Here is a 27443-nt window from a genome sequence, read left to right as displayed (position 1 = left end):
GACTTTGCAGACACCAAGATCCTAACTTCCCTTTCCCCTCTCTTCCCTTCCCCCTCATTTCTTCCCCACTCCTTGGGCCCTCTCCTTGCCGGTCAGGGGAGACTCCACTGAGATAGCATCCTCTACCTTTACTGTCCTGGGCCTGCAGAAACACATTGGTTGTAAGGGCTAGCTTTTAATTTCCATGTCTGAACCTCATCATTGAATTGGAAACTCAGGAGGTGAGGTTAGGGCCTCAGCGTTTTATAAATGCTGCCAAGACAGCCCAGCGTGCAGGCAGGGTGAACCATTGCCCTGTTTCTTTCCAGAGCCGGAAACACTTCTGACGTCTCAAGGTCCATCTGTCCTGGCTGGTTAAAACCCTTTTTCTACCTGTTGGAGTGGCCGGGAGATTTTGAGGAGCCGGTGACCTAGTGTCTGTGCATCCCACATGGGCCTGTGCTCATGAGAGGAGAGGGCTGGCCAAGGTAGACATGACCACCAGAGCCGCTGAGCCGTGATGGGCAGCTTAAATGTGTTGATGAACATGAAGCCTGCTTAGCAGAGGGGCTCCAACTTTGCTGCACGTTAGAATCACCTGCGGGAAATTTAAAAAATCCTGATGCCCAGAATTCATCCCAAACCAATTAAGTCATAATCTCTGGGGATGAAACTCAGCATCGGTATTTTACAAAACTCCCCAAGTGACTCCATGTGCAGCTTAGTTGGAAAAATCAGTGCTCTAGAGAGCATTTTGCAATGTTAGTTATCATGGTTAGGGCACTGAGTTTCGTCAGCCTGGCTGTGCTGATGGGCACCTACTGCTTTCCTGTTAGCGTTGCTGCCTTTACCTGCCTGGTTGCCTCTTTCAAGCCTCCCTACCCAGTTCTTGAGCTAAGAATAGAGTTTCCAAAGCAATTTGTTTCCTAAAAGATAGAAGTTCATCTTTTTTCATGAGGCAAAAATATTCCTAGTATTTTTATACATGCGAACATTTCCTGGTTCTGCAGGATTCTGTTGACTCTGTTAGTCCCATCAGCCACTGCCAGCTCATTCAGCACGCAGCAGGTATTTAGGCAGAACAAGGTGAGCACCTGCATATTCTCCCTGCAGCACACCTGAGTCACTGCTGCCCTGCAGGCCTCCCACCTCAGCCCGCAACACGTTCCAACTCAAAGTGAGCAACGGTGTACCAATCCTGCCATGAATGAGGCCAGAGTTTCAGTGGATTGGATCCTGCAGTACACCTCTCAGAGGTGCGCCTTCAGTGGACTGAGAACACGAACTGCTGTTCAGGAGGTAGGGGCATGGGTCACACCAGTGCACACTGCAGGTATTAAGGTGCAGGGTGGCAGGTGGAAGGACGGTGTGTGTCCTGCCTGGTGTGAGCAGGCTGCATCACCTACAGAGCAGGACCTCCATGAGTCTCTGGTCATCAAAGAGGAATGGAGACACAGCCCTTTCTCTCCTGGAAGCAGCGGCATGGGAACGATGAGAAGGCTCTCTCCGGGACACTGTGGCCCTGCAGGGTCCTAATAGCTCTGAAAGCCAGCAGGGGCTTTCTGTGAAAGCTAAAGTCAGCAGCAGATAATATGATGCAGGATTATGCCATTCGAATCCCCTAGGGAGCTTTTAAAACCCAGGGATCCAGAGGCAGGGCACCATCCCCCGAGTCTCATTTAACATTTTATTTTGAAAAATGTCAAATATAAGGGGATGTTGGAAGAGCAGTATAATGAACACCTACGTAGCCTTCACCAAGATTCGCCGCTTGTTCACAGTTTGCCGCATTTGCTTTCTCAGCTCTTCCCCATCCCCCGTGTATGTACAGCACATACTTTTTTTTGCTGGACCATTTGATTGTATGCATCATGGATCTGTATCCCCAAATACACCCTCCAAGGTAACCATAATACCATTGTCACACCAAAGAACATGGTTACAATATTGTCACCTAACCATAGTCACATTTCCCCTAGTTTCCCTATAATGTTCTTTATAGTTGTTGTTGTTTTCTAAATCCAGGGTCCAATAGAAAATCACACATTGTGCCAGGCACAGTGGCTCATGCCTGTAATCCCAGCACTTTGGGAGACTGAGGGAGACTGAGGCGGGTGGATCACCTGAGGTCAGGAGTTCAAGACCAGCCTGACCAATGTGATGAAACCCTGTCTCTACTAAAAACACAAAAATTAGCCGGGCGTGGTGGCGGACTACAGTAGCCAGTATTCTCAGCTACTTGGGAGGCCAAGACAGAAGAATTGCTTGAACCTGGGAGGTGAAGGTGGGAAGGTGGCAGTGAGCTGAGATCGCACTGCTGCACTCCAGCCTGGGCAAGAGCGAGACTCCCTCTAAAAAAAAAAAAAATCACACATTGCATCTAGTTGTTGTGTTTTCCATAGTTCCCTTTAATCTAGAACCGTTTCTCCACCTTCTTCTTGGCACTGACCTCTTCTGAAGAGTGCCAAATGCAGATAGTTTTTAAAAGTTCCCCATGTATTTCTAATGAGCAGTAGGGTTAGGAAGCACTGCAGTCAAAGGCTGCATGGTTTGTTTTCCCCATATAAATATCTGGGAAAACGAACAGGAAGCAGGGCGCTGGCCTGGGGCCCCCTTCATTCTTGGGAAGAGCCACACGTGCCTTCCATGCCCAGCCCTGGCCCCTTTCCATGGTGGTGTTTAGTTTTAGTTATGCAGAGTCACGAGCCACTCTGATCAATACCTTTTCTGGCGCAGCACCTTGGCCTCTTCTTTTCCCCTCCCTCCTGGGATCCCCTGCTCCCATTCTGTGATTTTTGTGCTGGATGTTCGAGGTATTGAGCCTGTGATAGGAATCGCTTGAGCAACCTCACAGAGGAGGGAGAAAGGAGGGGACGTGGTGGTGTCTGCTCTCTCTGTAGCAGCAGCAGTGAGGGGTTGTTGTGAATGTTCTGCAGAGAGGGATGTCTCTCCCAGGCTGCCACAGTACCTGCTCCAGCCACACTGAAGTCAGCACCATTCACTTGCCCTTCATCTTCCTTCTTCCTCCACTTTTTTTTTTTTTTAAGCTGAACCTACCCATTCTTTAAGACTCAGCTCACATCATCACTTCGGGGAAGCCTTTTGCGTCCTTCCTCAGTTGGAGTCTGTGTGCTTCTGGGGGCTCCCCTAGCACCCCAGGCTGATGACTACCCTAGCACTTACTAGGCAGCGCTGCATTTTTCTTTCTGCAGCTAGACCAGGAGCTGCCAGAGGACAGGGACTGAGTCTGTTATGAGTCCGACACCAGTGCCCGCACATTGTAGGTGTCCAGTAAATGTTCAGTGAATGAAAGCAAAAGAGGTGTGTTCCGTTCTGAGAATTCTACAGTCACAGCTCTCCAGGTTACAATAATAGACTATTAGGGTTAGTGTGGGAACAAAATCCGCCATGTTCACTTCTGATTAGCCCTAGTCCCAGGAGTGGCTCTTGATTCCCACTTTACTTACTGTCCCCACAGTAAGAACATGTCAACCTCGATGTCATCAGACAAATTACAGGCAATGATGCACATAGCATCCTTGCCCGTTCTGGAGGGTCGCCTTTGATTGTCTTGCTAGAGCACATGTACCCTCTCCCTGTGGTCTATAAACCCTGGGTCTGAGGAGTAACAGTGCAGAGATCCACCTGTCTTGCAGCTACCCAAGACCACAGTTTTATCTGTACGTTCCCTCAATCAATGACCCAATACCAAAAAACTGGATTTGTTTCCCCCCTTCTTTGGTGTCTCAGCTCCTTCAGCATTTGGGGGCTTTGCATGTATGTGTCTTTAATGGAAAAGCTAGAAAGGACCTTAGTGAATCCTGGCCTGGCTCTTTCCTTGAAAGTAAACAGAAGTGCAGAGAGATAGACCCCATTCAGTGCCACAAAGTGGTAGAGTTAGGACTAAGGCTGTCTCCTATTTCCTTGAAACCAGGGTTTTTCCCCTATGATACCATTCACCTTTATTTCATTGAACTGTTTACTGATTTCATATGTCCAAATCCTATTGACTTTTCATTATTCACATGTGGATAATTTTTCATATTATTATGTACTTTAAAAATCCAGTCTCTAGTTGGCTGCCTTTCCTTTCCTTTTTTTTTTTTTTTTTTTTTTTTTTTTTGAGACAGAGTCTTGCTGTGTCACCCAGTCTGGAGTGCAGTGGCGTGATCTTTGCTCAGTGCAACCTCTATCTCACAAGTTCAAGCAATCCTCCCACCTCAGCCTCCTGAGTAGCTGGGACCACAGGTGTGTGCCACCACACCTAGCTAATTTTTGTATTTTTAGTAAAGATGAGGTTTCCCCATGTTGTCCAGGCTGGTCTCTAACTCCTGACCTCAAGTAATCCGCCTGCCTCAGCCTCCCAAAGTGCTGGGATTACAGGTGTCAGCTACTGGCTGCCTTTCCTTTCTGACCACAGGAAAGAAAAGTTCATTTTAGTCAAAGTTTAAGCACAATGTAGTCAGGAGAGCAAATCTACCGGATGAAAAACAACAAGCCCAAAACACACTTCAACCATCCCCAACTTCAAATAAGGAATTCTGTGCTGCTCGGAAACATCATGGAGAGACTCTCACATTGGTGTGGATGATTGAGAGTTAACCACAAAGTTCACAGAAGCAGCTTTTCTTCTCTCTCTACCCCATTGTGGGCTTGGCCAATGAGCAACGTGAGTCTTGGGACGGCCCGAGAATATTGCTATTCAAGTGGTCCAATACTTGAATAGTATAGTGAACCAGCAGCTTTGGCATCACCTGGGAGCTTGTTATAAACACATACTTTCATGCCCCACCCGGACCTGTGGGATCATAATCTGCATTTTAACAAGATCCTTGTATCCACATTATTTTGAGCAGCATGGCCGAGAATGCCGGCTGTCAAGTTCAGAGCTGGCAGGCTGTACCCGCTCTTCAGCAGTAAGTGCTGAATTCAACAAGTGCTGGATGCTTACTGGGCATCCACCTTGTGTGGCCTTTTTGGACGGCACCAAATAAATGAACATCCTGCTTTCATTGTTACCTCGTCCTTATTGACATACCTTTCCCACCTCATCAGTTTCACTTCTCTGGGTGAATCCCTGGTGCTACTGAGACCCTCTCTGTCCACTAGAATTCCCACCATCTCACTGTTGCAGGGTCCTCTTGCCATGCAGCTATCCTCTGACTTAACCCTATGCTGCTCCCTGTCTCTGGTCACGCTGCCTCCATGGGCAACTCCTGGTTTTCTCTACCTCCCTTAAGTTCTCCAGCGATCCTGCCATCCGTCAACCCCTTCTCTCTCAGCCATGGATGCTCTTGAGTAAGTGGAGGTTGTTGATGCTGAGTTCCCTATTTCCCCCTCCACTTCCTGTCCTCACTTCTCCAATCCTCCTCTCCCATCTCAGGGCCCCTCTCCTCTCAGGGCCCCCTTTTAATGCTGCCTCATGATTCAGTCCCCCTCTGACTCCCTCTGGAGCATATTCAGACCAGCTGCCTCTTTTGAGTACCTTCTCTCTCATTGTTATCCAGCTTTTTTCCCCCCATCTTAAAACACATTTCGTCTTCCTTGTTCTAAAAAATTGCATTGGCCTTGGTAACCCTTCACGCTACCAACCCACACATTTCTTTTTTCATATGTTGCCCAATTCTGGAAAGAGTCCTTTGCACTCCCCGCCTGCGCTTCCTGACTCCTACGCATCTCAGAATCCCTTGCAGTCCGGCAGATATGCCTCTCCTTCTATTGAAACTGTTGATTGTAGGTCACCAATGACGTCCCAATTGCCAAATCCAATAGACTGACTTGTTTGTTTTGTTCCCCTTTGACCTCTCTGTAGTATAACATGACTAGTCTCCTCCTCCTCTTGGCTTCCTGGTATGAGACCATCTTAGTTTTCCTCCTGTCTTGTTCACACTCATCTCTCTCCTTCTCCTTTCTCACACCCCAAATACAGGTGTTTATGCACCTTCTGCCCTCGTTTTCCTCTTACTCTGTACTAAGAATTGCTATTAGCAGCCTGTGGATCAGAGAGGTCCTGCAAATTTGTTTTCATTTGACCCATTTAATATTTTAGGAATCTGAAAACTCCACATAAAAATCTGGGTTTCAAGCTGATTTTGAAAAAACAAAACAACACAGAACACAGGACATGGCAATAGTGGATTCATATTCTTCAGGACAACAATCAGCTGGAGTGGGTAGCAGATGACCCCTTTAGATGGGTGTCTTCCCTCAGATCACTTCCACGGCCACCACGTGCGTCTGTCTAGCACCACATGCTTTTGAGTGTGAGCCACTTGTGCTGAGTAAGTGCAGGCCCTCCCCAGGGCTCATCTCCTCCAATGCCAAAGCATCTATCATCGTTCATTTTCTAGCAGCCTCAAATCTATGCCTCTTCTCCTGCTTTCTCCCTCTTGAATTCCAGGAATGTGCTTCTAACCATCTTGGATATCTTTACCTGGTTTTACTCGTTGTACCTCAAACTCAGTCTTGGGGTTAGGAGTGCTTATGAATCACACTTCTTCACCTCTTTGAGTTTCGAGTCAATTGAGAACAGACACAAGAGTCTAGGTGAGAGCTGAAGAACCATGTGGTATCCAACCAGCTGCATGGAAGGGCATGGCAGGACTCCAGCACCTTTAAGTGTAGGAGAAAGAGTGCGTATCGAAGAGGAGTGGGCTCCAGGCTTGTGTTGCCAAGGAGGCAGTCTCTGAACCTGACCACGTAAACCTACCACATGCTTGCGGAGGTAGAGAAAGAGGATGCCTGCAGTTTAAGGGCAGACAGGTCCAGGAGCAAGAGAAGCCAGGCCACAGGCTTCCTCCCTAATACTTCCCCAAGATGTGGAAAAGTTGGTGGAAGTTCCTATTTTATGGGTTGAAGCAGAAATGCAGAAAGAGGAAGAGAAGGGTTCAGGGTTCGCTCTTCCTTCAACCTGCCATCTACTTATTACAGTAGTACCCCCTTATCCATGGGGCATATGTTCTGAGATCCCTGGTGGGGATTCCTGAAGCTGCGGATAGTACCAAGCTGCAGTATATCCTATGTTTTTTCGTATTCATGCATATATATGATAAAGTTATACTTATAAATTAGGCATAGTAAGATATTAACTTTATTATCTTTATTATTAATAACTAATAAAATAGAACAATTATAGCAATATACTGTGAAAAAAGTTATATGAATGCAGTCTCTCTCAAAATATCTTATTGTACTGTTCTTACCTATTTTCGGATGTGGTTGATCACAGGTAATTTAAATAGTAGAAAGTGAAATTACAGATAAGGGATACTGCTGAATTGCTTTACAGCCGTGCTTATTTGCCCATTTTAATTAATTGAGACACTGTTTTCTATGGCACTCGGGATTTACACCACATCCCTTGTCTTTCTGTGGATTCTATTTCCCGAGTGCCTCATGAATTACAGCCCTCCTCCTCCAGGCCACTGCTTGAAGAGCTCAGACTCTCATTTCTTTGCCTGGACTATTACAAAGGCTTCCTAGTTTGTTTGCTTTTTGTTTTTCTTGGTCTTCGTTCAAGTCCCTAGGCCTCCTTCCCCATTCACCCTTCACATTGTTGGAATGATTTAAGCAAACCTTGATCGTATATAATTTTCATACCCAGAAATCTCTGGATCCCAGTTTTGGAGAGTAAGTGACCACTAAAGGACTTGGCATGGCTCCTAAGGTACTCTGTGACTTCCCTTAACATATCTTTTAAACTTATTGCAATCTGCTTTCTTTCAAACACCCATTTTCTCAGCCAGCATTTATCAAGTATTTGCTATGTGCCAAGGAGGGTGCCAGGTGCTGGGAGGAGAGATGCATAAGGCACAGTCACTGCTCTGTGATTCGAGATCCTCGTGCCATTACTGACACCACTTTATCACTTGGAATGTTCCCCTCTGTTGGCTAACATGTTATCTTTACATTTCAACTCAAGTGTCATCTCTTCTGTGAAGCCTTTTCTATTCCACTAAAAAAATAATCTCTGCCCTCTCTATTGTACTGGATTTTTAAAAGCATCTTCTTCCTGCATAATGATATCTTGTGTACGTGTTTTATGTCCCTCACCTGGCTGTAATCTTCCTGAGGGCCGAGGATAGATCTTTTTCAATCTTGAGTTCCCCACACAGCCTGTGCAGTCCTAGCGCATTTGGGGCACTCCATAGATGAGTGTCTTTAAAATTGCATCTCCTCTGAAGCAGAAAATGAAACAAACCCAGAGAAAAATGTTTTAACACACAAATAAATTAAACATGATCCTAGGTATTACTAAATATAGCCATACAGAGATGAATATGTCATAATTAATTAATAACACATTTGTGAGCCATCTACTATCCCTTTTGAAACAAAGTGGTATTTAACATATTTAAATAATGTTTCTTCATCTCTTCCTTTTCATTCCTACTGCAGCCAACTTAGGTTTTTAACCTCTCTCTCTCTCTTTTTTTTTTTTTTTTTTGACATAGGGTTTTTGCTCTGTTGCTCAAGCTGGAGTGTAGTCATGTGATTGTCGCTTACTGCAGTCTTGAGCTACTGGGCTCAAGTGATCCTCCCACTTCAGCCTCTTGAGTAGCTAGGATTGTAGGCATGAGCCACAATGCCTAGCTCTAATCATTTTACTTTTAAAAACCAGAGGGTGGGCACAGTGGCTCACATCTGTAATCTCAACACTTTGGGAGGCTGAGGTGGGTGGATTGCTTGAGTCTAGGAGTTTTAGACCAGCCTGGGCAACATGGCAAAACCTCATTTCTACAAAAAATACAAAAATTAGCCAGGCGTGGTGGTACCTGCCTGTAGTCCCACCTACTTAGGAGGCTGAGGTGGCAGGATTGCTTGAGCACAGGAGATCAAGGCTGCAGTGAGCCTTGATCATGCCACTGCACTCCAGCTTGGGTGACAGAGCTGGACCCTGTCTCAAAGAAAAAAAAAAAAAAAAAAAAGAACCAGGAAGTTTTCTTGTTGGCTTCTCTAAAGGCTGTTGCCAACTTTTGCCAATCTGTTTATCACAACTCCAATAATTATTTCTGCTAACACTGCTGTGCATGTCACCCTCATGCTTAGGGACCTTTGATGGTTCCTCACCACCTGTTGCATCAGGTCCCAACTCCTTAGCCTGACCTTCGTGGCTGTCTCCAAAGGCCCTTTCCCCAGGCTATTGTCCTGATTCTCCCCAGCTTCAAGCCCAGGCCAGGAACCTCCTCTCCATTCAGGTGCCATATATTCCCTAGATGATAAAGGCTTGCCCAAAGCCCACTCACTTTCACAACATTGTTAATGACCATTTCAGCTGGGAATAAGTTCTTCTCTCACCTTTAGCAGTTGTTCCCAAACTTGGATGTATATGCACAGCATTTAAAATACAAATCTCTGGGCCCCACCCTCTGAAAATTCTGAAGTAGAACTTGGGACTTTGCATTTTTATTAATATCTACGAAGGGATTCTGATGTGCAACAGTCTTGGGAGCCAGTAACTCTTGGGACCCTTCAATCTGAAGGTCTTGTCCTGCTGTGTGTTGTGGGTATTTACGTATGTTTTTGATCTCTCCTTCTGGATTGTACTCTTCCTAAAAGCAGGATTGCATATGGATCACCTGGCAGGATATCTGCCTCACAGTAATAGGATAAATTACTCAACAAGTATTTGTTCAATGAATGAATAAATACATGCATGAGAGACTCCTTTGAAGAGGTGAGACTTGAAGGATAGCAGGAACTTAGAATGTAGGCAGGAGTTGAGAGGAGGAAATTCAAGCAGAAAGAAGAGTGTCTAGTATCAATATTTTGTGCAAGATGCAGGTGATAATCAGACCTCTGGGGACTCACTTTGAAATCTCTTTGCTTCCAGGGTTTAAAATATTCCTCCTTGATTAAATTATTTCCAGTTTGGGAAGATGCTCATCATTATAAGAATTTTCAATATCTGCCTTATTATTTGGTAGTTTCATTCTGGCTCTCTGATAATCAACTGGGTATTTTTAAAATAGAATGTTTCAGCTCTTCCAGGATCTAGTCCCTGAGGTTGCTCTGGCAACCACCTTGAAAACTCCAGAGAGCATTATCCTAAGTTGCCAAACTTCTCAGATTTTCTGGCTGCCACAACATTTTTCAGTAGTGCCCTGACAAAAAGGTTAACGTTAAATAATCTCAATTAATTAGCTCAATCTCCTAAAATCCTTTCAAAAAACCCCAGCCTGCTTAACATCCTTATTGAATGTTCCTTTCTTGACTGTACTGTTAGTGAGCTCTGGATCTTCAGCAGCTGGTCAACCAGGTATCAAGCACACACTGCTCAGGAGACCTGCTGCAGTCCGATAGTTTACTGAAATCATAATCAGTGCATCTGTAGCTTCTGGAAAGTGTCTTTGGTTTTATTGAAAAGCCAACCAGAGAAAAATCATTTATCTGCTGAGAAGTGTATGTGACTTTGATTATCGTGGCGAAGTCTTTGCACAGTTCCAGGTATTGTTATTGACACCTCAGCTCTCACCTTGCTTTGATTATTCAGTGTGCACATGATGTGTGCAGGTTCAGGGGTTTATTTCTGTAAGTCCACATGTGCTGTTGGTACCAGAGGTCAGGGCTGCAGTCCTGTTTGGGTCACTAAAAGGCAATATGACTTCAGGAAAGTTACTTTGAGTTCTCTGAGCTTCACTTTCCTATCTGTAAAGTAGGGATTATAAAAGCACCTACTTCGTAGGTTGTTGCAAGGAATACATGTGATAATGTAATAAAACACCACAGTGGTTGGGGCTGAATAAACATTAGCCACTATTATTATCAAGCAGCTTATATACATATAGCCCAGTTTATTGGAAGAAAAGAGAAAAGTATAAGCTATTTTCTACCCAGATGAAATGTGTCTATTTTAGTATTAATACTTTAGCCTCACTAAGTTTTTCTCCTCTGGTTTCAATGCAACTTTTTAAAAATTAAAATTAAAATATTTATTTTTTGAGACAAGGTCTCATTCTGCCACCTAGGCTGGAGTGCAGTGGCATAATCACAGCTCCCTGTAGCCTCAACCTTTTGGGCACAAGTGATCCTCCCACCTCAGCCTCCCAAGTGGCTGGGACTGCAGGCATGCACCGCCCCACCCAGCTCATTTTTGCATTTTTTGTAGAGATGGGATTTCACCGTGTTGTCCAGGCTGGTTTTGAACTCCTGGGCTCAAGTGATCCACCCCACTCGGCTTCCCAAAGTGCTGGGATTACAGGCATGAGCCACCGTGCCTAGCCTCAATGCAGCTTTTAATTGGTGTATAACATAGAGCATCAATGTTGGCTATCTTCTAAGCAGCCTCTACAAGGCCTGCGCTCCCTGGAATTAAAGCAGCCTTTAGTTGGAAGGTCCCAGACAAGGTGACACTGTTAGCTCCTATTTTTCAGAGTTTTGTATCAGAACAGTGTCATAAAAACATATGCCTTTGTAAGACCCCACACCCACCACTTCTTCAACTCACTGAGAATCTGCTTGTTGGGACTAACTTCTCAGGTGGCACCAAGGGAAAATATGAAAGATAATGGGGAGTCGCCAGTGGTGGGAGCAGAGAGGAGATGTGTGCTGGCTGTTTCCTTTGCTCTCTTCAAGGGAGCAGATATGCATATGGAGCCTTGCTTTTCATGGAGTGTGGGGAGCAGCTTCCTTTGCACTTCCCAGTGTGTACAGAGGACATGTCCCAGTGTGTGCCTTGCACACATTCCCGGTGCCATGGTTTGAGGTGATATAAATTCTGCCAGGCCCAGGGCTGTGGTACTATTAGGCCCTGAATAATGTCTGTTGAGTGTGGATGGATGGAATGAGCTGCTTATGATTGAAATTCCAGGGAGGAGTGATTAATCACACCTCAGGGTCACTCCATCCATCCACCAGTTGATTAAGTTATTATTGAACACCTATGCTAGGACCCATGACAGCCACATCCCAGAGAGCTGTGGGGGCTCCAGGAGAGGCATGGACTGTCCCCCGCTTATAAATGGTTGTTTGCATTCCAGAAACTTACCTCTAGGTTGATGATTTCAAATGAAAACCTAACGTTCAGTCTTCAGACTAATCCAGATTTCACCTTACGTAGTAAGGAACAGGATCAGTATTTCTGCAGCTGTCCTATCTCCACATAAAGTTGTGCTCATCTAATATGCCTTCTTGAAAACAACCAACCAACAAAAATCCCCTTGTTCCCACACATCTGCCTAGTTCCTGCCTTCTTCCTGCCTGCTTTCCACAGCCACACTTTCCTAAGCGGTGTGCGAAGTGGCAGCAACTCAGCGTCACCAAATTCAGGGGGCATTTTTCATTCTGCATGATATTCATCTTCCTTAGCAGTGTCTGGCAGCCATGTCTCCATCTTTAAACATTCAGTCCCCCTGGCTTTCCTGACCCCACACCCTCTGGTTTTCCCCTGCCCTGTGTCTTTGCTGGTCTTCAGCCTCCTTTTTCTGTGCTGCTTTCGCTACTCATTCCTTGAAGGTTGGTGACCCTAAGGACTGTGTCCTCCATCTTGTCTCACTCTTCACTCTCCCACCTGCCCAGGGTTTCATTTACTATTGATGTTTCCAGAACCTTCAAATTCCTCTTCTGAGAACCAGTCCTCAACATCCAACTGCTCTGGATGTCCTATAGGGACTTTTCTTAGTCTGTTTTGTGTTGCTATCAAGGAATACCTGAAGTTGGATAATTTATAAAGAAAAAAGATTTATTTGGCTCATGGTTCATCTGGCCAAAAGGTTGGGTACCTGGTGAAAGCCTCAGGCTGCTTCCACTCGTGGCAGAAGGCAAATGGAAGCAGGTGTGTGCAGAGATCACACAGCAGGAGAGGAAATGAGAGGGTTGGGAAGTACTAGGCTCTTTACAACAACCAGCTCTCATCGGGCACTAATAGAGTGAGAATTCACTCATTATTGCAAGGACAGCATCGAGCCATTCATGAGGGATCCGCTCCCATGACCCAAACGCCTCCCATTAGGCCCCACTTCCCAGTACCACCACATTGAGGATCAAATTTCAACATGAGATTTGGAGAGGTCAAACCTAACTATAGCACACTTCAAATGGTGGCCCATGCTGAGTTCTTTTCTTTCACCCCTAAAAATATTTTTCCTCCCAATGCTGCTGCTCATTCCAGTAAATCATTCACACTGACGTTCAAGATTTCTAAGAGTAATGCTCATACCCTCTCATCCAATCAGTTACTAAGTTATGTACATGGTGCATCCTAAGTATTTTTGAAATCCATCAGTATGACTCCATCATATTCTGCCCCTAACTACCTGTCCTGACCACCACCATCTCTTGCCTGGGACACTACAAAGAAAGGTAGGGCCAAAGGATTACTCTTCTACTTCCGCTTTGATGATTATTCTTTAGGGCAGTCTTCCTGGAATCCCAGACCCCAAACTCTGACCATATGTTTCTTCATGCATAATATCAGCGTTCTCCTTCATAACAACATGTGTTTTCTGCACTAGCCTATAAGCTTCATGCAGGTGTCTTGCTTCTGTATACCCCACCAGCACTGCCACATGGGACCCAGTATATAATACGTGCTGAATGAGTGAGTAAACACATGTCCTGCATTTTGCTTGGGAATCACAGAAACTATCTGTCACCGTTGTAGCCTTGGCTTCTGCGGGGGCAAGTCGGTGTCATTTGCTCCAAGAATGGGGGTTGTGGGGGCTAAGGGAGATGCACGAAGGACAAGATTCTTGGGATTAGTAGCAGGAATGGAGATTTGGGGAAGGAATGGAGTACAGTATGGGGACCCTGGGGGCTTGGAAAGCAGGCTGATAACTTAGGGAATTTTGAGGCACCCAGGAGGGAACTGGGAGGCACTGTGTTGGAGAAGAGGGAACTGTGGGATGAGGAGGAAAGTTCCCAAGTAGGGTCTGTCTTCCCCTCCTCTCTTGCCCTTCTCTGCTATTGCTGTGGTCGCCTAGAGAGTGGGCGTAATGAGAAATGGAAATAAGAAAGGAGGGAAAGTGCTGTCTTCTGGCAGTGATGCCGTAAAGCTCCTCATCAGGCCCCCTCAGAGCACCCACTTCTGCCACTGGAGAGAGGGGAGCCCTGCTAGGGTTCTGGAGTGGGGACATCAGGAGTTGCAGAGGGTTCTTTGCAATACCTGGGGACAGGTGACCTTTCCTTCCCTTCTCATAACACTGGCCAGCCTTTTCCTGCAGCTTTTCCTTTACCCCTTGCACCGCGACAGTGGGAAACAGGAGGAGGAAGCTCCAGTGAGGCATTTTGTGTGTGTGTGTGTGCACATGTGTGCTTGTGCTGTTGCAACGAAAAGACCATAGACTGGTGGCTTAACAGAAATTTATCCTCACAGTTCTGGAGGTTAAAACCTCAAGATCAGGGTGCCAGCATGACTGGTTTCTGGTGAGGGCCCTCTTCCTGATCTGCAGATGGCCATCTTCTCACTGTATCCTCACATGGCAGAGAAGAGAAGCTTGCTCCTTAGTGTCTTTCCTTATGAGGGCACTGATTCCATTCATGAGAGCTTCACTCTGATGATCTAATTACCTCCCAAAGACACCACCTGCTAATGCCATCACAATGGGGATTAGGACTTTAATATGTGAATTTAGGGGAGGACACAAACATTCAATCCATAGCAGTGTGTATCCCAGCAAGGGCCAGTGTTGGCCAATCTACCTCCTTCCTCTTTGACCCTACTATGCTTACCCTTCTATTTTGCTTCTCCCTATATTCAGCCTTGGATTATATAGTCACTTAGGTGTTTCGGATTATCTCTCCCGATCTATTGTAAGGTCTTTGCTGGGCCTCCTGCCATGTTTAACTCAGGGCTTTGGTGCTCAGAGCTTGGAGAGTTGAGCTGAGTTTGAATTTGCACAGATTCTTCTTTGTCCATGCCCTTTGTGACCAACTGTACTCACCTGTAAGGGACCAGCTAGAGCTGGAGCTTCAGTCTGTGGATGTGCAACAGAGAGATACACTGGGACCAGACCTACTGAACCTGGGGCCTGCTAAATTAGTGTCGAGTCAACACCATTTCTTAGTTACTGGGATGGCTGTTATGGTTTTTCATATTCAGAAATCAGCTCAATGATGGTGATAGCTATGACTGTGTGGGGAATGACCAAAGGACCAGTTTGTTTTCTCACTCAGCAACAACAAAATTGCACCGTGTGCCAGCCACTGTTCTAGGAATTGGGGGTAAAGTCATGAAAAAGACAAGCTGCCCTATGGAACATTCAAGTGTGGGAAATAGACAATAAGCAAGTAAACAAACGCACAGTGGGCACATTTTCAGTTAATGATGCTAAGAGGCATGGAAAAATTAAGGTAAATAAGGAGAGAGACGATACTGGATCGGCAGGGAGGGCTCATCTGAGGCGGTGTCCTTGAGTAGATTCTTGAATGATGAAGGCACTGCCATGCAAATATCTGAGGAGGAGCTCCCCAGTCAGGGGCTACAGCACGTGCTAAGCCTCTGAGGTGGGAACAGACTTGCTGGGTTTGAGGAACAACAAAGGGTCAAGTGTGGCTGGAGTGGAGTGAGCAGGGGAGCGAGTGGCAGGTTGTGGGGCCCTGGGGCACAGAGACCAGATCATGTGGGGCCTTAGAGATCATCTGAAGGAGTTTGGGTTTCCTTCTAGGAGAGTGGGAAGATGTTGGAGGGTTAAGCCAAAAACTGACATGATCTAATTTATGTTTCAAAAAGATCACTTTGCCTACTGGTGAAAAATAGCTTAGGGTGGGGTGAAAGTGGGGGGACCAGTTAGGAGGAGATGGGTGGCTCTGGTGGGAGGAGGCAGGGACACGGGATGAGAGGAGGAGGAAGAGGTGACACTTCAGGGGAAAGGGGTAATTCCTTCCTCCTATGTGAAGCCTGTTCTTTGATGTGGGAGCAGAGGGTTTTCCTGGGACTCGTGGCAGTTTGTCACAGTGATTCTCAAGACCCAGAGATGGCCCCAGGTGTTTCCACCATTTTGCAGTGGGATCCCTCTCTCCATGTGTGCCTGCCAGGTTTCCCCACTACCTGTAGTTTATAGGCTGTGGCTTTTGACCCCTTTGCCTGCTCACCAGTGTGAGAGTGCTGGCTGCAGCACAGTCCAGTGTTCGGCTGTCGGTCTCTCCCATCAGCCTGGGGGTGCCCAGAACATTGTCACGAGGCTCGCTGAACTCATCCTGGCACCTCCAGTGCCTGCCATAGTGTTTGACACCTCATAGTAGGCTCTTGATGCGTATCTGTTAAGTGAATAAATGGAGAGTGTGCTCCATTGCACCAACTATGTGCTGGTCCCTGTGCAATGGAACAATTTTATGGAGAGATACCCACAGAGATACACACAGAAAAACCAATGGCACAGACACCTACAGCTGCACAGTACTAACTTGAGAAGTGAGGAAAATCCTTCAGGAGCATGGGAGCTTTTATTACTTAGGAGTGGTAATTGCTGACACGCAACATGGTCAGACTCCCCAGAACACATGGTGTTTCTGGGGATAAAAATTATTGGAGGAAGAGGATTTTTAACATTTGCAAGCACTGGAGAGTGAAAAGGAAGATCTGTTGGTTTAACTTTCAAGGGAGTTTAATTGCTGCTTTTTAAAACTATATGGAGTGTTTGAACTGAGAAGGACTGTAGAGATTGTGCAGGTCAAATGCCTCCTCTTACAGGTAATAGTTATTCTATATAAAGTGTTACTCTGTGCCAGAAACTATTTTAAGAGCTTCACATGTATTAACTCATTTAATACTCATAACAGTCCTATGAATTAGATACTATTATTATTATCATTTTCATTTTGTAGATGAACAAACTGAGCCTATTGAGGTTAAATGGTTTACTGAAGTTTCTGTAGTTTCTTAATAGTCCAGGCTACAGCCCAAGTTCCTTGTTCCTTAATCTACTACTATTTTTACTAAGACACTGGCACTCTATCCCTTGCTGGAAGCAAGTTACAATATTATTTTATCTTTTCTTCAAAATATTAGTTTGCTAAATCAGACTTGTGATAAAACTTGGCACAGTCCAGCTAACAGGAATTGTTGCCAGACTTTGGACAAACACATATGCATGTGCTCGAATTCAGACAACACCCCCTCTGCCTGGGCCGGTGGGGAGGACAACACCCTCTACCCGGGCAAGGGGGAGGGAGGGCTGTGTCCATTCGTCTTGTTCTTGCAGTTAGGGCTGTGGGTAAGGACATTCAGCAAATTGCCCATTCCCCTGTACGTGCACTCAATAAATATTAATTGATGATGATGATGATGATGATGATGACAGCTTGTGTTTCTTTTGTGAATGCCAGTACTACCCATTCTCATTCAATTCACCCTCTTTTGTTTGTTAGGGCAAAATTTTTCCAACCTGCTGAGAGTAACAGGTAATTAACACCACTTAATAGCTGTTAAGTAAGATAATCATCTGGGTTTTTTTTTTTTTTTTTCCTGAAAAAGGTTCTTTAGAAGTTGATGGTGCTGCTGAAGACGCAGGCTTACACCAGCTTCGCTCTGTTAAGGAGCATAGCGGTGCATGAGGTCAACTCCCTCCTCTGGAAACATCAGGCTCCTGTTGCATAAGAGGCCTGGCAGCAGAGCCTCACCTGGGAAACGCGGCTGTAGTGGGCAGTGAAAGTGGGAGGTGTGGCCCTGGGGACTTGGAACCCTCTTCTCTAAGCAGAGTTGGGCTTCCTTCCCTTCACTCTGGGCTGGGCGGGCACCGTGGGTGGGACAGGTTTGAGAGGAGGGCGGGGCTCTCCGCTGTGCTAAATTCCCAGCCAGCTCTAGGCAGGTGGGGCTGATGTCCAGGCTCATTATCATCTGCCCCATGCTGAGTAACTAAAGGCAGAAGATGACCTGTTTCTGCCCTTGTTCCCCTTCCTGTCACCATGCTCTTCCTTGTCAGGTAAAATCATTGTGACTCTTCTCTGGAAGTCTCCCAGGTTTAAAAAGAGACTGGCAGAAAGCATTTCCAGTTGCCATGTCGTTTGCCTGGAAGATGTATAAGGGATGGCCCACGTGATGGAATGGATGTTTTCTTCCCAGGACATAAAGGAAAAAGTGACTGTCTCAAGCCCCTGAATGAAAGGATGGCTGTGAGTGTCCCTTGGGAGCAACTTTGGCCACCACATTCTGCCTTCCATAGTATAACTCATCCTTTAAATCTCCACTTGAGAGGCGGTCATCTCCAAGGGTCCCTCCTTCATTTCCTCACTCAGAACAACGGTTTTTCTCCTTTCCTCCTGCATCGAGTGCTTATGTGCTGCCTCGGTTTGTCCTCTGGCTTCTGTGTTTGTTGTTCCTAGAACCTGTGTTACACCTGGTCATTTACATTGAGTCTCCCCAGCTGGATGGCTTTGCATTCACCACCTAGTAAGTGCTTCTAATAAATATTTGCTGAATGAGTGTGAAATTTGGGCTCTCCAGCACCGGAACAAGGCCTGTTGAACCCTTAACCCCACTGCCCTCCTCATTCTTGGAACATTCCTTTTGGTGAGTGCATCTCCTTTCAAACAGTCTGAGTCTTTGCCTGATCACTCCCTATAGTCTGGGCATGATTTCTACTCCCGTCATCTCTGGCTCAAAGAAGAAAAGGAGTGGGAAGCTACAAGTGTTAAGAAGCTCTGAATTGCCAGTAAATTGTAGGAGAATTTTGTCCCTTAAAAATGTGGTATTATTTGAGAGAGCGCTTTTATTCTCATCTCCTCCCTGAGTGAAATCTTAGGTAGTTCAGTAATTTAACAAGCGTGTGAGGAAACTGGCAGAGGCTTTTGAAATTCAAGTGTGTCTTGATGCTGTATGAAAACAATTATAAAAGGAAAGCTGGGAGGAGTGGGCAGAGCAAGGCTGGAATCCAAAGGTTTGGTCCTAAAAGGAAGCTGCCACCTTACAGATCTATCAAGTGTCCATTGAGATACCAGGAGGGCCAGAGACAGGTGGAAGGAGCTTGTGAGGCTGAATGAAGAAGTGGCCTGTGGAGGGTGGAAAGAATCCGGCCAGAACTGGAGGGGGGATTCTGGAGGTAGAAGGGTGCTGGAGAGCTCACCTCCATCCCAGGAAGATGCCAAAGCCAACCCTCCAAGACTAAAGACCACTGGCCGCAGGGCTGCAGGGCCCAGGGAGCCTCAGGGGTGCTCTCCCACGGGGTGGTGTGTGGGAGAGCCAGGAGCCAGAGACAACTGCTCTTGACTGCAAATGCCGGTTGCCCAGACTTGAGCCCCTGAAGCAGTAGTTGGTGAGCAGGGCTCGGTGAGCACAGGACCGTAATGTGGGAGAAGACCCACAGCCTCTGGGAGGGTTGGGTGGGAGGAGGCCTCATACCAGGGGTTTTAAAAAAGAAGCATCTGCCTCGTGTGCTCTTCAGATGGGATTGGGCATATTCCAGGTGTTATGGCCCGGTGACCCTTGTACGGTCTTCATACCTTGGGTCTGTGAATCTCAGCTCAAGTGTTTAACAAAATCACCTGGAATGCTCTGAAAAATGCAGATTCTTGACCCAGAGAGTCTATCTAAAGAGTCTGGAGTGGAACCTGGAAATCTGCATTTGTAACAAGTGCCCTAGGCAATTTGGATGCTGGTGGCTGGGAGACTCTATTTTGGGTATCAGTGCTGAGGAGCCACTTCTCAAACTTTAATGTACATGTAAATCACTGGGGATTTTGTTACACTGTAGGCTTTGATTCAGTAGGTCTGGGATGGGGCCAAAATTCTGCATTTCTAACAAGCTCCCAGGAGAAACTGGATGCTGGCACAGGGACCACACTTTGAGGAGCAGAGTTCTCAGTGACTTACATGGGACCTTGTTAGAAAGGGGGACTCTTAGGCCCCACTCAGACCCACTGCATCTGAAACTTAGCGGGGAGTGGGGTCAGCAATCTGGGTTTTAGCAAAAGCTCCAGGGGATTCCAAAGTATCATGAAGTTTGAGAACCACTGCTAAAAGATGGGGAAGCTTAAAGAAATGGGTGGGAGGCAGGGTGGGAGCAGCCGAGCTGTAGATCAGGGCACTAGGCCCAGTCAGTCACCTCCTGCCTTGGTTTCCTTCTCCTCCAGAAACAAAGCTGAGACCCGTGAATTCCGCTGGAAGAAGACTTCTTCCTCGTGGTGGTGTGCGTACATGCTTTTCCTCTTGGATCAAAGCGGGAGAATTTCCCCAGTCGACTGGCTGGGATCTGTAATTTATGCAGGATGGTTGGCCTGCATCCCCTGCACAGGGTACAGCTGGCGGTGAGGGCCCCAAGGGAAATGACAATGGGGCTAGAGGTGCCTGAGCCGGTCAGTGTCAGTCAGGCTGGAAGCTGGTCCCCAATGAGCAGTGAGGACAGGGAGGGTCAGGCAGCTCCTAGGGTGCCGGGCAGGGCAAGAGTGGAGCCCAGGGCAGTCCACGAAGGCAGTGTCTGGAGCATGTGTGGCCGGTTGCAGATGTGTCATGCACAGCTAAATCCCAGCAGGGGCCTCTGGGCCCTCACTCCCTGGGTAGTCAGGAGCAGTGGGCAGCAGGGGTGCTGGTTTTGACCCCCCTTCTCTCTGTGTGCCTTTTCCTCCCTGTGCTGCCTTCTCTCAGTGGAGAGGTGGAAATGAGTCCAAGTGGCTGCCAAGAAGCAACAGGAACATCCACAGTGTGGAGTAAATGTGCTCAGGGAGGGTAAGCCAAGAAAGGAGAAACCAGAGGCCCCATGGGATGGAAGAGTGGGAGGCCTGGAGAGAAGGCGCCTCGGGCTGGAAGTAGCCTATCACTCCTCTGCCCTTCATGCCCTCACTGACCACTGGGCCTCCCCAGGCCGGGAGGAAAATTATTCTGTCTTCAGGTCCTGGGTCACTCAGGCAGGCAACCTTCTCTTGCTTTCTCTAACTTATTTTCCTTCATGTTCCTGGTGCAGGCCCAGGGGGAAAATAATGTGCTACTGGTTTCCCTTGAATAGTGGCCCAGGCCCTGGCAGTCAGTCATGAGGGTCCAATTCTGGCCATGGAAGGCCAAGATCAAAGCAATACTTGGTCCAGGCATTTAGGAGAGCTGCTAGCAGTGAAGGGTTCTGAGTCACATCCACAGTTCCTGGTGTACATAAAATCAGTAGGTGTCATACTAATTTTATGGTGACTTTAAATTATTCTAGGACAAGACATGGTAGTTCACACCTGTAATCCCCACAATTTGGGAGGCTGAGGTAGGACGATCACTTGAGCCCAAGAGTTGAAGACTGGCCTGGGAAACATAGACCCCATCTCTTAACAAAAGAATTTAGAAAAATTTTAAATAAGATTATAATTCTAGACTAGGTGATTCTGTGTTAGGTTTCTTATGTAGCAGAGCCTTTGTCTTGTGGCTTAAAAATATGTAATAAACTTTGATGCAAATTCCAGGAGGTCAAAACATTTTAATATGCCAGCACCAACAAATAGGGAACACTCAAGTCGACCCAACCCAAGTCCCAGCTGGCAGAGTATTCCTACTGTATCATGCCATTTGAGGTTGGGTGCTAGTCCCTGACACAGCAGGGCCTATGGGGCTGGGCAGCCTTCATGGATGCCCAGCCTGGTGCAGTCTCTCCAAAGACAACCTTCATCCAGAGTGATTAAAGAGCACATGGCCTCCTGGGAGCAAAGGGACCCCGGAATGTGGTTTCCTGACAGTGCTTGGAGATGCTTTTCTCATAGTCTTGTGGTTTAGCAAAATCCTAGTTTTCCAAGCATGGCATCCATGTCCGCTCCTTCCTGCTGTCCCCTCACCCAGATGTAAATTGAGCAGGGGCCGACTGCACGCTCACGTGCATGATTATTCATCTGGGAACAAATGGAGAGTGATCTCCATGCTGGGAATATTGACTTCATCCTGGGCATCCCAGAGGGATCCTCTGTTTTAGGGCCAGTTTACTATGGGCTGAGGAGTCAAATAGAAGAGATATTATCTTTTTCTCCACACTCGTTGGCTCCTGGGGCAAATAAACCTTAGGGCAGACACACAGAACTGGATTATTGCTGTTGAAAACAGGCAAAGACTGAGTTTTTTATGATTTGAGAGTCAGGCTGTTGAAACAGCCCTTGGATTCTCTTCCCACTTAAGGAAGCTGGAACTTGGTTCAATCAAAGGGAGTCAGGAGACTGAATCGAAAAGTCAGGAAACCAACTTTGGTTCTGGGTCATTTCATTGACTTTAACGGTAAGAGCAACAAGTTATCCACCTGAGAATGGTCATCAGCTAGTATATGATTACTAAAAATAATGACTGGCCAGGCACGGTGGCTCACACCTGTAATCCCAGCACTTTGGGAGGACAAAGCGGGCGGATCATGAGGTCAGGAGTTCAAGACCAGCCTGGTCAACATAGTGAAATCTCATCTCTACTAAAAGTACAAAACTTAGCCAGGCATGGTGGCGCATGCCTGCAGTACCAGCTACTCGGGCGGCTGAGGCAAGAGAATCACTTGAACCTGGGAGGTGGAGGTTGCAGTGAGCCGAGATCGTGCTACTGCACTCCAGCTTGGGTGACAGAGCAAGACTCTATCTCAGAAAAGATAATAATGATAATAATGATCACAACACAATAGTGGTGTCTTCTTTTGTTGGAGGCTTCTTCACTTTTGAGAGCACCGTCATTCATAGTACATCCTGTGTCTCTGGCTGGTAGGTATGGCATTTTACAGATGGGGAAAATAAGACTCGGCATGGGTAGCTACTTTTCTAAAGATCACACAGTTGAGTATTATGTAACTGTAGGAATTTATATAATGCTTTGAGACACTGGGCTAATATATTGAGACTTATGGGATTACAGCTGTAAAGCTTGTTGTCTGAGTCGACAGGGGCATTCAGAGATGGGTGGAGACTCTGAGTCTCACAGCTTCCACTCTCTTCAAGATAAACTCAGCGCCAGGAGCTTCCCCGTGGCTTCCATAGCTGTGACTTTTAATGTGTTTGGTCCCAGGCATGCTGACACCAGCCCCACAGAAATCCTATGCCCTTGGGATGCATGAGGAGCAGACAGATCTCCAACAACAGGGGCGCTTGCTGCCTCTCCATCTTCCTCATCTTCTCCCTTCCCCTGGTCTTAGGGAATCCCTTTTCTTACCAGGAGCATTATTCCCTTGCTTCAACTCCAAGCAGCCTCTTTCTACTTCTTTTCCTTTGGGGGTAAGAACAATCTCTCCCACAACCCCTGATGCCCCTCTCCAGCTGCAGGTCATTGATGGGGTAAAACAGCAAACAAATGGATACATGAATGAATGAGAGGATGCATAACTAGAAATAAAATATTTAAAATGCAGACAAGTAAAATTCCTGGAAAAACAAGATTAAGGACAACAGCTTAGAGCTGAGCTGAGCATGGCATATACTGCTCTGTTGGATGGAGGGCACATGTGTGCAGGGATGGAAACCTGCTAGAAGTTTCTTGCACCAGCCTGGAGAGGAGGTCCAGGGGCAGGATAAATAAAAAGGAAGGAACAAATGCAAGTGGCTGTGAAGAAGCAAGATTTGGAAACAGACTCATATGGAGACTGATGAGAAGAAGGAGTCAGAGATGGTGTGGTTAGTAGAAGTCAGAAATTTAGGAGATAAAGTTTGCGGGAATTGGCAGGAACGTGAATTTCAGCACAAAGTGGTTGTGGGATATCCAGGGGGAAATGTTTGCCAGCAAATGAAAATTGACTGTTAGCATCTGGGCAGGAAGTCAGGACAGGTGGAATAAAGTTAGTTAGCATTTACACAGTCCTTACCTGATATCATTAATGTCCTTGAATAGGGGCCCTTTGCAGTGGCTTTGTTAAGGAGCCACCCCAGGTCAGTGACTTCCATCTCTCTATGCTTTTGCTTTCGTTGTTCCACTTCTAGGATGCCAACCTCCAGTTCCCACACGTGATTAGGTTTTACTCGCCCTTTCCAACTTCCCTTTGATCACAAACCTTCCATGATCCCCCCTGGTTGGAATGAATCCCACAATACTCATGTTGAGATTTAGAATTTGTGACTCTAGAAAGCAGGGTAATAATGTATATGACAATTCAATAGGCTGTGGCTTGCATGAAACAGTTTCTCCATTTGTTGAGTGAAAGAATGAGATTGGCACCATTCAACAGCTTCTCTTATCAAAAAAGAAAGTGTTTTCCAAAGCTAAGGGATGACTCATGGTCATGGGGCTGTGGTGAGTGCTTGCATCAGCATCTCTGTATTTTGCTTGGAAGCTTTAGGGGTGGTCTTTATATAACAGATACTCTCAGAGTTGGGAGGGAACACCTGGTCTGACTGCAAACACAAATAAATAAGCATTATACCTGCCTGGTCGCTATTCAGCCCCTGCCCGAGCATGTCCAGTGACAGGGAGCTGTGTCCTGCCAGCCTCGATGGCTTTTTAAGGGCTGGGTGGATGGTTGGGGGAGAATAAAGAGTGAAGAACACAACTTTGCTTTTCCCATTGATTACTCATTCTGGGGCTTGCTGATGGTATCATATGAGATAGGTTAAATCACGCTATGGTAAAAAAACAACAACACTTACCTTTTGGCAGCTTAAAGCAACACAAGTTTCTTTATTGCTCACACTCTAGCCCATCATGAGTTGCCTAGGGGCCTCTTTCCTTACTTGTGGCTTCAGGATGATGGAGTACCCACCATCTTAAATGCTTTTTGCTTTGTCAGAGGAAACGGAAAAGAGACTCTGGAGCATTTTGTATCAGCCGTTAAGTGGTCTGGCCCTTCTCTGCACATCAATTCTGCCCACAGCCCATCGGCACCCCCAACCCTCGAGAACTGGGAAATGCAACCTTACCACCTTCCAGAAGGTTGAGTGTTGGGTGTGAGTGGAGGCAGCCATAATGGCTATGGCGCAGGCCTCATGCAAATGGCCTGGCTGATTTCCATTTGGTCTAGAAGGAAGAGGTTTCCTACCTCTTTCACATAATTGTGACAAGGAGCAGCTGGGGAAGTAGGTAAGGACCAGTGTGTGTATCAAAAGGTCACTGTCACTCCTAAAACTCTCTGGATTAGTTGGAGGAGCCTCTTCTACTTGTAAGTAGTAGTGTTTTAGGTAGTAAGAGGTCAGTGGTCAGTGTTCTAGGTAGTAAGAGGTCATCTGGAGAAGCCACCTGAAATGGCAGAGTAAATTATTCAGTTTTTTTTCCAACCATCCAAAAGGCTGGAGACCTCTGTGACTAGCTGGCCTCCATTAAGCAGTTTTCTTCTGCATGGAGACAGTGATGAATCCTCCCTGCTTGGAAGGTTGCAGCCTCCACAATCAATCAAGCCCCAAGAGAGAAGAAGCGGTGGTGATTAAGAGTGGGACCTGAAATCCAAACTGTAATCAGTCAGAGATTTGTCATTGGAGTTGGAGATGGAGATGGAGAAATAATGGATGATTCAGGCCCATGGTGGCTGTCTCTAAACATGTTAATTACCTCAGCTTAAGTGGCTGAAACCAATGATTAGAAACTGTGGAGATGTGCACAGCAGAACTCACAGCCACTGCCTCCCGGGGCTGGTGCACCCGGCTCTGAGAAAGTGGGCTTTCTCTTTGAATGGAAGGGGGTAGGGTGATGCCTTGGCTGGGGGTAGATAGGGTTGGTTAGCACAGCTCTGAGGTCCTATGAGGAGATATACTAGGGACATGGCGTGCCCCCTCCTGCCAGGTGGTTGAGATTCACAGGGGCTGGCTGTACCCAGTTCACCCACCAAGGGTCACCACATCCGGAATGATGGCTCCTTTGTTCTGATTCTTCAGGTGACTGCCTGAGAAGTCTAAGGTGAGGGTTAATGCAATTCATCTGCACTGGACTTTGAGACTAAAGAAGGTGCCCCATAGTTACAAAATGTCTTACACGTGTGCTGTGCATGTCTTTATTTTTAATGTGTGCGTATGTGTTTCTCTCTCTGCGTCTGCCATCTGGGGTAGTTAGCTCATCTAACTAAATTGAGAGACCAAAGTCATGGTCCACACCCAGATGGGATGGTTTGAGGGAGTTTGTTCTCCACCCAAAGACATCTTAGTTTGTAACCACAGGCTGCATATCTAATGCCAGCCAGCCATGTTGTAAACACGTGCACTTGGTCAGTTCAATGCACTTTACCAAGTATTTGTTAAGTCTCTCCTAACTGCCGTGCATTGTACAAAGGCACTTTGTAAATGGAAATGAGAAAAGAATAGACGTTGGCTAAGATGGCTGGCAGAATGCTGGACAGAGGAGTCTGTCTGTATTGGGAGGTGGGAAGAGGATGATGACTCCACAATGGATAGATTAGGAAAGTACCCCTGGGAGGGGGTCAGAAAACATGCTGTGGGGCCCAGAGGTACAGGGGAGGGTGGGCAGAACTCCCAATAGAAAGTGGCATTTGAGGCCAGACACAGTAGCTCATGCCTGTAATCCCAGCACTTTGGGAGACTGAGGTGGGCAGATCACCTGAGGTCAGGAGTTCAAGACCGATCTAGCCAACATGGTGAAACCCCGTTTCTACTGAAAAATACAAAAATTAGCTGGGCGTGGTGGCAGACACCTGTAATCCTAGCTACTCGGTAGGCTAAGGCAGGAGAATTGCTTGAACCCAGGAGGCGGAGGTTAGAGTGAGCCGAGATCACATCACTGTACTCCAGCCTGGGTGACAGAGTGAGACTATGTCTCAAAAAAAAAAAAAAAAAAAAAAAAAAAAAAGAAAGTAAGTGGCATTTGAGATGGGCCTTGCAGGATATTTCAAAAGATTTTGATAGGAAGACCAAAGCATTCAGGATAGCCTAAGCAATACAAAGTATATTTATATATTATATAAATAAATATATTTGGTAATATATATGTCCCTACATAACTGGGTAAAATGGTACATTTATATATGTAACCTTCCCTACTGCTGGTCTAGGTGCCAAATTTCTTACAGTTACCCTTTAGCTTACAACTTTGATTTCTGATCAAATGTAAGCACCCTTAGGAGCAGCTTTTCAATGCTTTTAAGCTCCTTTTACCCATTTATACCTGTGTGGCTGGGTTGGAGGTGGACGAGCTTAGTCTTCCTGCTGGTTGCTTCCCACCATCAGGCCTTTCTTGGTCAGGATCAGTTTCTTCCCTCTTCCCGCAGAGGCTACACTGTCCCTCTTCATCATTGCTAATTGTTCTTTTTCTTGCATTCCTCTTGCTCCATCCACCATCAGGCAAAATGCCACTGCCTCCTGAGGCTGGCCATTTTTTCCTGACCCTCCTATATTTGTGATAAATGTACATATTCACTTTAGGTTTGTGAGTTACTGTAGGAGGACACACAGGGGCCAGAAAAATAAGAGCAGGGCAGTTATGGACTCATTAGAAACCCTTGCAGTATTTCTTCTAGTGGTCCTGCCTTGGGTCAGATGACACATGGACTGGACCAGCTCTTCCAGTCTTCCCAGTGGCCATCCATGGGTGACCCCTAGGAGCAAGCATGGTATTCTATTAATAGCAAGTAGTGCACTGAGGGCTTGTGTCATTTGGGTTTGGGTATAATGAAAAGAGGAGTGCCATAAAAAGAAGAACTTACCAGAAATGGATCTGTGTTGGGACAGTG

The 27443-nt window shown here is 46.4% G+C and overlaps 1 protein-coding gene across 3 annotated transcripts in view; it reads left to right on the top strand.

The window, feature by feature from the left end:
- The window catches only part of CNIH3 (cornichon family AMPA receptor auxiliary protein 3), a 177726-nt gene that overhangs the window by 139606 nt on the left and 10677 nt on the right, over positions 1-27443 (top strand). The window lies entirely within an intron of this gene.

Source organism: Macaca thibetana, chromosome 1, assembly GCF_024542745.1.
Source record: "Macaca thibetana thibetana isolate TM-01 chromosome 1, ASM2454274v1, whole genome shotgun sequence".
NCBI lineage: Eukaryota > Metazoa > Chordata > Mammalia > Primates > Cercopithecidae > Macaca > Macaca thibetana.
Note: the sequence above shows the minus strand (reverse complement) of the source record. Positions and strands in the feature narration are given on the sequence as shown.